The 9,884-nt window shown below is 41.3% G+C and overlaps 1 pseudogene; it reads left to right on the top strand.

The window, feature by feature from the left end:
• The first annotated feature begins 6,940 nt into the window (after nucleotides 1-6,940).
• On the top strand, nucleotides 6,941-9,664 carry LOC117702329 (TD and POZ domain-containing protein 2-like; annotated as a pseudogene).
• The last annotated feature ends 220 nt before the right edge of the window (nucleotides 9,665-9,884 follow it).

The raw sequence follows: 9,884 nt of genomic DNA on the forward strand, positions 1-9,884 counted from the left end.
CTGATAAATATATTGTTTATCCCACATAGCTTGCTTTGCTGTTTAGTGACCTCAGCTGTATGGTGCATGTGGTAAAATGTTTTCACCTGTGTTCTCCTGCTTGTGTATATAAATACCTCAGAATTCCCTTCAATAAGGGAGACTTGAGAAAATAGAAGAGACTGAATCACACCCTGTCTTGTCTCCATTCTTCGAGTCTCCTGCAGCAGCAAAGTGTTGAGGCAGAATGTGGGCCTCAACATTAGTGGCACCTGAACAGGGACTCCAGTAAGCGGGATACAGTGGAAGACACCCTGCGCTGGAGAACCAGTCGACTGACGGAGCTGGCTGAATTCGGAAGTGAAACAAAGGTGATTGCATAGTAACAAAAACGGGGCAAGAAATAAGTAAATAGAAACAGATGAAAAAGGATTTAAAGATGCAAGGAGTAAATTGCAGGCTGCTCTGAGTCAAGAGAGCCAAACAGATAAAGGTTATAGTAACGAAAATGGGGCAAGAAATGAGTGAGTAAAAACAGATGAAAAAGGCTTTAAAGACTCGAGGAATAAATAGAAGGCTGCTCTAGACAGAGAGCTAAGCAGAATGATAATGTTAATTGATGTAACTTTCAAAATGGGTGTGATTCTGAGTTGTATAATATTTTTCTGGATAAAAACTCAATGTAAAGGTTTTTCTGGTTACTGGCTTAAGGAAAGGCTAATTTGGAAAAAAAAAAAGGTTTTTCTATAAGTTTTCTGATCAGGTCATTAAGGTAGTAGTTATGTCTTCCAGAATTATATGGATCAGACATGACAGAGGTAGGCCTCCAGAACACTAGATTTCAGAGAAACAAAATAATTATCTCGATACTAAAACTTGTTTTGAGATTTGTATATTACCAAATACACAGCCTTGGTGAATGAATCTTCTTATCACCTGCATGTTCACTGATGCCCTGGACTTCCAGCTGGATGCAGTTAAGACAGACTTCAGATGCTTATCAATTTACCCTTCCCCTCATCCCTCTTCTAAAAGTCAACGCCCATGTTCAGCTTGAAGAAGTTAATGAAGAGTCGGCGCCCCAATTCCCTGGACTTGGGGACTGAGGTGGTTAATATTAGGCTGTCTTAATCTGTATAATTGTTACTAAGCTGGTGCAAAATTCAAGGATTTCATTGGTATAAATTTGTGGGTACAAGGCTTAGACCTTTTACTTCTCCAACAGGGGAAGTTGTGTGTTGCCTTAAAGAGTGTTGCTTTTATATCAACGGTTTAGATATTAAGTCTCTTGTCTCTCGGGTTCATGCTGTTCAAACTGATGGCTTTGGTATGGCAACAGATAACAAATGAAACCCATACAGGTCCGCTATTACAGGCTGGAAGTCGGGGACTCTGAAACCTCTGTCATCAAGACTGATGAGGATTAACCCCTAACTTGCGTGCTTAGCCGGTTAGCCAATGACGGGTAAGAGAGCATATCGAGACCCTTGCCCCTAAAATAAGGGAGGCCTCACCATCTTAAGTGAGGCTGGGGTCCTTTGCTCCAACCTAGGACAGGCACGGTTTCGTAAATTTTCCCAGCCTTCCCTTTTGAAAAAAAAAATTAAAAAGGGGGACCTGTTGGGAGCTGACTTAAGCAGAAAGCGGCTAGATCAACTTTGCAGCCATCTGGAACCATATACCCTGATGAAAGACTTGGTTGTTAAAAGCCTATAACAGCTGAAGCACACTCTGATAAATATATTGTTTATCCCACATAGCTTGTTTTGCTGTTTAGTGACCTCAGCTGTATGTTGCACATGGTAAAATGTTTTCACCTGTGTTCTCCTGCTTGTGTATTTAAATACCTCAGAATTCCCTTCAAAGGAGAGACTTGAGAAAGAGAGACTCAATAAAAGAGACTTGAGAAGGAGAGACTTGATAAAGAGAGACTTGAGAAAATAAAAGAGACTAAATCACACACTGTCTTGTCTCTATTCTTCGTGTCTCTTGCCCCAAGAGCCACACTCTCTCTTGACCAGAGCACTTAGCACCAAAGCGTTGAGGCAAAAGTGTTGAGGCAGAATGTGGGCCTCAACATTTTGGGGGATTGAGTGCAGAGCTGAAGCCTTAGGGTACTACAGTATACTTGAAATGTTAATGTATTTTCTAAGCTCATCCAAAGTTTGAAATCGTAACTGTTGTGTTTCATAAAATAAGAGCCAGAATAGGTTTGTTAGAACCAGGTATAATAAGAATTAGAGGGGTGCTCAGGAGGGTTCAGGCTGAGGCATCCCTAACCCCTGTGGTACCAGCCACAGTATAGAATAGAGTTTGATATATAGTTTGGTATCATAGAGATAGAGATAGACATAGACATAGAGATAGACATAGAGATAGATATTTTGGTATAGTACAAAGTTTATTTAGAGCATAGGAAGGGGAGTTGAGTATGAGAAAGTAGTAGAGGCAGATGAAGAGAAAAAGAAAGAGAAAGAGAGAGGAAGAGGAGAGGATAGAAAGAAAAAGAAGAGAAGAGGCAGTTCAGAAACACATGGAGAAACAGGGGCAGGGAGGAAGAGAACATAGGTAGAAAGTGGTCAGGAAGTGTAGGAAAGTAAGAGAATAAGAGAGTGAAGAGGGGCAAAAAGGCACTTTCATAGTGAGTCAGGTGTACCTTGATATTGCCAGGTAACTTTTGTGTGGAGCCTAAAAAATGATAACATTTCTTCATTTTTGATTAATTTAAAAGAAAAGGAAAAAACTAGAAAGAGACAATTGTGGATCAAGAATAGCTTTGTCATGATCTTTAGTTACTTCTTGCTGATTTTGAAATGACATGTCTTGGGAAAACCAAGAAAATGTGGATTGTGACATTGGTCCAATCATAGGAGGTTGGCTGTTTCCTTGCTATCCAGGGACTGTGGAACTATCTCTAGATAAAAGGAACAGGTCCAGTAGAAGCATCTGTGTCTATGAGAGTAGATTGGAGCATGTGGGTTGCATCTTTGGAGCTATCTTGCATGTTGATTTTCAGTAAACTTCTGGACCTGACAAGATGATGAAACATTATGTTTGTGTGTGTGTGTGTGTGTGTGTGTGTTTGTGTAGTAGTAGTAGTAGTAGTAATGTAGTAGTAATAGTAGTAACAGTAGCAGTAGTAGTTGTAGAAAATAATAAATGTATACTATAAATACATCATATCTACATATGATATATACATCATATATACAATATATACTTTATAGATATATACTACATAAAATATATATTACATATATAATATACATGTGTATACACACACACACTCACACACACACACACACACACACACACACACACACACACACACATATATATATATATATATATATATATATATATATATATATATGAATAATGTTAAGAATATTTTGGGAGAAAAAGAACTTTTTGTAGGTGTACATTTGAAACCTATAGGTCTTGGTGTTTAAAGTGAGATGAGTCCCAATCCCAGGGAACAGAAGAGGAATTCTACCCTCTAGAAGAGGCCTCAAGTGGGAACTTAGGCTATTGATGGGCAGATGTACTCACCCAAATTCAGTCTCTTTGGTCCATGGGAGGTAGATCTGACTGTGTTATTGGAGAGTATAAGTTTGCAAAAGAGAGAAATTTGTTAACAGCAAGAACAATCTTTAAGATGAGCTTAGGGAAGACAAAAACGTTTCATGGAACAGAAGGAGCAAGAAGGGCTTTTTCTTCTCTCTAGAAGACTGAATGTATATAAATAGATGTAGTATAATCAGAAGCATTTTGAAGAATGTATTTGAAGATAATTAACAGAAACTAAAAAATTTGACGACCTTGTGAATATGATAATTGATCATATAGATTAGCCTGAATAACACCTTAAAGACTATAATTAAAAGACCAACAAAAGAAACTTATTTGTAACTATGACAGCTGATAGTATAGATTTACCACAAGAAGCACTTTTAGTCTGTAGGTTAAGGACAATCAAAGGAAACTTAAAATTTAAACTTGTGATTATAAAAATTGGATCATGGAATGGAATGTTTTATTAGTGTTAGGCTAATTTATAAGAACTCTATTATTAATGTTAGGTCAGTGTCATAACAAGGGGAGGAAATATGTAGCATTTATTCACTGGGAAGTGAGTTCAGAACAGGAAGTAACAGAAGGTTGTATCTGTGAAGGTTACATCTGAACTTCTGTGTCTTATATCGTGAAGCCTGAGAGTAAGGCAAATCTGTCTTTGGTAAAAGATCTGGTACTCTAAACTAGTTAACAAATTGACTAATGAGATATTAAGGTGGTTAATTACCTTGGGGGAAAGAGCTAGAGGTCTGTTTTCTAGCTGTAGTTTGCTTACCTATCAACGTACAGAAATTTGAGAAAAATAAATTAAAATCTAGACATCATTAATTAAAATGACAGAGGTTGGTCAATAGTCCACTACCTAGAAAGTTTTCTAGGTCCCTATGTTCTCCATCACAACTCTGGGCAGAGTCAGTGTGTCAATTAGGCCCAGAAGAGAAGCAGCTTTTTTTCCTGTAGAATAGGAACATGGGAGAAATGACTCACCTTGACCTAGGCAATATGAGACATTTAATTCTCTGGGTGTCCTCAATTTCACAACAGCATAAGCTGATCTCTGGCAGCAGCAAGGAAATGAAGCACTGTTTCTCAGTGGTTTTTATAACACAATCTAGGCAGTCTTGTCACTGTGCCTACATTTTCTTGGAGACCTTGGTGGGAATGTGGGGGGTTGTAACTCTTATGCCTTGGGAGTCTCTGTTTGTCGTAATAACCTTAAACATGTACTGTTACATTTAGCAGATTTCTGAGAAGACTGACAGCTAGTATACATTAAGCATATCTGAGTTAGGTAATCTCTAACTTAAATCAGTGATCTTTAACCTTTTTACTGTTGTAAATCTTTAAATTACTATTAAAATTACTACTTACCAAGGCAGGATAGAAATCAGAGACCCTAAGTCAGCATGTTCTAAGGTGATAAGGCAGTGAGGTAGAAATTGCCCATAAGAAAGATGGTGGGTGGTCATGGGACTATCATTAACTAAGATGGCAGTGAAGCTACAGCCAGTCATGTGACCTCCCTTAGCTAAGATGGCACTGAAGCAAAGGCATAGGAAAACCTTATCTGCCCCCCAAAAAGATGGTATACACTCATAAGACTGCCCCTAATCAAGATGGTGATAAAGCTACAGCTCTGACTAAAGAAATGTCACACATTTGTCACATATTGAAATGGCAGAAATGACTGTATATCACTAGATAAAAACATATAAAAGGACAAACATATAGAGATAAATGGACATGTTTTTTTCTGGTGGGCAAGAGGTCTCTGATTTCACCATAGTCAGCCTCTGTTGCTGTGAACAGAGCAGTGGGTTTGATCTCTGCATGGAGCAACTGAGCTTCCCTACCTGGTTTAGAGCTGATGCAGAACAGAATGAAAAGAAACCAGAGAGTTTACAGTGGTGGTGGTGAACAGACCCTAGGAGCACAGAAGCATAGGCAGCAGCTCAATCTGGTGTGAGCAGGGCAGAAATGAATCAGGGCAAGGGAGCAAGCACCTTGGGGAGGGGCGGGGAGTAAGAGGCAGTGCCTGCAACTCTGCTCTAGCATAGCAAGAATTTTGCCCACATGAGGTTGGGTTGGGCAGGGAGCAAGAAAGCAAGGGTGGAAGTGGAGAGAGGAGGCTAGAGGCAGCAGCAGAGGCAATGGCAGAATCATGGGGGAACACTTTCTCAATAGTTATCATACCACAATCTAAGTAGTCTTGTCACTGTGCCTATATGCAGGAGGGAGATCAAAGAAAGAAAGCAGCAAGAGATGGGGTGGTAGAAGGGGGCCCTACATAGAAATATTTCCATTTTTCCAGAAGGCAGAAGAGAGAGTTGTAAAAGTTTATTTTTTTTAAAGTACCTTTTGACACCCCTGCAGAGTTTTTGCTTAGTGGATATTGGGTCCAAATTTAGCTTGTGAAGTTTTAATCCTTTAAGAGTGAGAGACATACCAGTATAGAACCTGGGAGTGACTGGGAAGACATATGCTTTCTGGGTGAGAGTGCAGTTATTAATTACCCCTACCAGCATCCTGAGGATAAGTTAATAACTAAACAACAGAAGGGTCAAATCACCAATACATCAAGCATTGAATTGAGGTCTGAGCTCAGGCCAGTACCTGAGTGGGCAGTGAGGAGAATGGTTTACCCAGACCTGAGATTTCACAGCTGTAATAAAAGGAAATGTCACAGAGGAGAGAGAAAATCTCAACTAAAGGGAAAATGTCCTAAGATAAGGATATAGCAAAGAGGCCAGTCATAAAGACTGTGAATGTCTTCATCCACAAGAACACCACAAGGTGGCTGCTAGCTCAACAACCCTACCTTGGGACCAGGGAATGTTTACACTGACCACTGTCTGAGAGAGAGCTTACCATCTTGGTATGATTTGAATGGGTAGTAGTTCTAACATGCAATCTGTTGAATGGAAAGTCCATTTGGCAATGGGAGATGTTAACCTGGGGACCTGGAAGTTGTTAAATCTGAGTCACTACACAATGTGTTTTATGAAAAGAAATTAAGGATCTGTTTGTCAGCACCAGCTATGGTGATGGTGGGATTGGTTATCTGGTAGGCCCATGCTGAGGCATCCCGTCCCCCTGAGGTACCAGCCATATGACAGGTTTATTATAAAATAGTTTATTTAGAGCATGGGAAGGGAGTTGAATAGGGATGATAAGGGAGGACAGGGAGAGAGAGAGACAGAGAAAGACAGAGAGAGAGAGAGAGAGAGAGAGAGAGAGAGAGAGAGAGAGAGCACTTAGGACAAATTGAAACTAAAATCTAAAATGTATCTGTAATTGAATCAACCAGAATGAATAAATAACTTCTAGTTCTTCTTTTTAGATCAACTTTAGATCAACTCTAACCACCAAACAACCTTCAACAGAAATGACAGGGGACCTGGAAGCCAAGAGCTGGGGCTCCACACATCACTGTTAAAAAATTCTGCTGTGTGTGGACCATTAGCAACTTTTCATTTTGCATTGGTGGAATTCAGAGAAAGTTTTCAAGCCCAGTGATCTCATTAAAGGCCAATGACGAAGTGGCATGGTGTTTAAGAGTTCATGCAAACAGGGTTGATGAAGAAAGCAAACACTACCTGTCAGTTTACTTGGTGTTGCTCAGCTGTCCAGAGAGACCAGTTTGGGCAAAGTTTGAGTTCTGGATCATAAATTCCCAAGGAGAGAAATATCAAAGAACAAAGAGCACAAAAATCATTAGCTTTCTGCAAAAGCAACAATGGGGATTCAAAAAGTTCATTCTCCAAGATCTCCTCCTCTCCCATCATCATTGGCTTCTCCCTGAAGACCAGCTCACCCTCTGCTGCAAGGTGGGCATAGTAAGAGACTTCTTTTGCATGCCTGGAAAGAACATGACACCTGCAATCATGGATCCATGGCACATACTGGCAGATGACCTAAGGGAGTTGTGGGAGAAATCTCTCTTCACAGACTGTTGCCTGTTGGTGGCTGGCCATGAATTCAGGGTTCACAAGGCCATCCTAGCAGCTCGCTCTCCAGTTTTCAGAGCGATGTTTGAACATGAAATGAAGGAAAGCCTAAAAAATCAAGTTGTGATCCATGACTTGGATCCCCAAGACTTCAAGGAGATGATGGACTTTATCTACACTGGGAAGGCACCACACCTCCACAGCCACTCCATGGCCACTGGTGTGCTGGCAGCTGCTGACAAGTATGGCGTAGAGGGCTTGATGGTCATGTGTGAGGATGTCCTCTGTAGGAACCTCTCTGTAGAGAATGCTGCGCACACTCTCATCCTGGCTGACTCCACAGCAGAGAGGAGCTGAAGGCTCAGGCACTGGATTTCATCTCAGTTCATGCTTCTGAGGTCTCTGAGACCTCAGGGTGGAAGTCAATGTTGGAGTCACAACCCCTCTTGGTGGCTGAAGCATTCCCTATAAGCATTCCCTAGCTTCTGCACAGTATTTTCTTGAAGCCCTCACTCAAATGCCTAAAATGATTTTAGGGGCTAGACAGATATGACCAACACTTTTCTTCCAACAGCAACAGTTGGTGTTATAACCAAAGACTTCTGGTTAGAGTACACTATTGCTGGAGCATTTACACTGAATCTGGGAATAGGCAGCATGGGTCAGATTGAAAACAGCTATAATATATTAAAATGGCAGATGTGGAAAGGGCAGCACAGGAGTCTAGGACACTCTACCTGACATCTACCCTGTTGATGGTCTTGTTTGGTTTTTGTCTGATGACTTGAAAGCTGGGATTCAATTTAGGAGCTGGCCCTAAACACAGTCCAACTGAGTTTATTTGGAGAAATCTGTATGCATTGAACTGAACAGAACAGATGACCAGGGCCTAGAGCAAAGAAGATATTGATCATGAATGTTTATTCACCAGAGAAATAAAAGACAATGAAGACTTTCTTTTTAAGACTCAGTTCTTAGGAACTTACCTGTACCTGGTGATTCAGAGGATCTGAGTCCCTTCTCTGCTCTCCATGACCACAAAAAAATTTCTGTTCACAAAACCTTAACTATTGGGTTGTAGTATGTGTCTCAGACCAGTTGTTGGAATAAAGTATGTCCTGAGTCTGCCCCAGCAAGAGGCTAAGGCCACTTGGGGAGACAAAGGCTTGGAAAGTTTGACTGCACTCTCTCCAAGCTGGCACCCTGCAGGCATGGGGCTATGGAAAGCCTCAGGACCCCACTCTGGGGGTGAGAAGTGCAGTTTGAAATCTGAGGGGAGCCAGAGCTAGTTTGTCTGGCTCTCAGTCTTTTAGGCACCCAAGTTGGGCTATGGGAGCTGTGGAAGTTCTGAGAACAAAGTGGGGGCCAAGGTCTGGATTGACACTAGGACAAAAGGGAGAGAAAAGGAGAGATGCTCCGGCTGTTTGCCATGGGGATAATAAGTTCTTGTCTTGGTTTCGGCAGCTTGCTTGGCTTGCTTGGGTTGGTGGTTGCTGTGGCTGGGAATGCGGAGACAATCTTCTGTGGGAGATTGGAAGGAAGCTCTATAGATGAAGGCCTGCTCCACTGCTCCTCACAGTGGATCCTCAATGAAAGAGAAATGGTCCATGATTTTAAGTTGTTTATTGTCATGGTGGAAAGTAAATGATTAACCATACCCTAGTTTTCTCAGGGCAAGCCTAAGGTTAAATACCTTTTGCAGAAGGTGTCTGGGAAGGAATGCTTAATTGACTATGTCCCTCTAGACTTTAGGTACCTCATTAATATGAAGATCTGCCTTGAGGCTCCTTGGCTTGTAGTCATGCCTTCTACATGTGGAGAGGCTAGTAGGGGTGTTGCCCTACGTGACCAAAGGACACAAGTCTATCAAGAGCTGTGGCACCATGTCAGGAGACTGGAGTATGGGGATGTGACAAATGCCTACCATCCCTTGCAGGGAACTGTGGGGGGTCACCTGCTGGGTCACTGGGGTTTCAAACCTAGCTCAAGCAGAAATCAGGCTGCCTTTTAGGGTCCTATATTAACCTAGTAAAATAGCATATGAATAAAACTTTTGGAATCAGTCTATGGATTCCAGAGATGTTTATGTGTAGAAAAGTTCTGTGTACAAAGACTCTGGTTCAATTTCCAGCACACACAGGAGAGTTTTTAACCACCTGTAACTAGTGATTCAGATTATCTGAGGCCCTCCTCTGGTCTACATGGCCACAAAGAGCTCTCTAGACAAAACCTGATCCTAATAAAATACAATATGAATAAAACTTTTGAAATAAGTCTGTGGTTTCCAGAGATGTTTATGTTCAGAATAGTCTTGTGTAGCCCAATCAGCTAAGCTCAGCTGTGGGTGTTTGTGCAGCCCCCTCACTGTCCTTCCAGTATTAG

This window comes from Arvicanthis niloticus, unplaced genomic scaffold, assembly GCF_011762505.2.
Source record: "Arvicanthis niloticus isolate mArvNil1 unplaced genomic scaffold, mArvNil1.pat.X pat_scaffold_70_arrow_ctg1, whole genome shotgun sequence".
Taxonomy (NCBI): Eukaryota; Metazoa; Chordata; class Mammalia; order Rodentia; family Muridae; genus Arvicanthis; species Arvicanthis niloticus.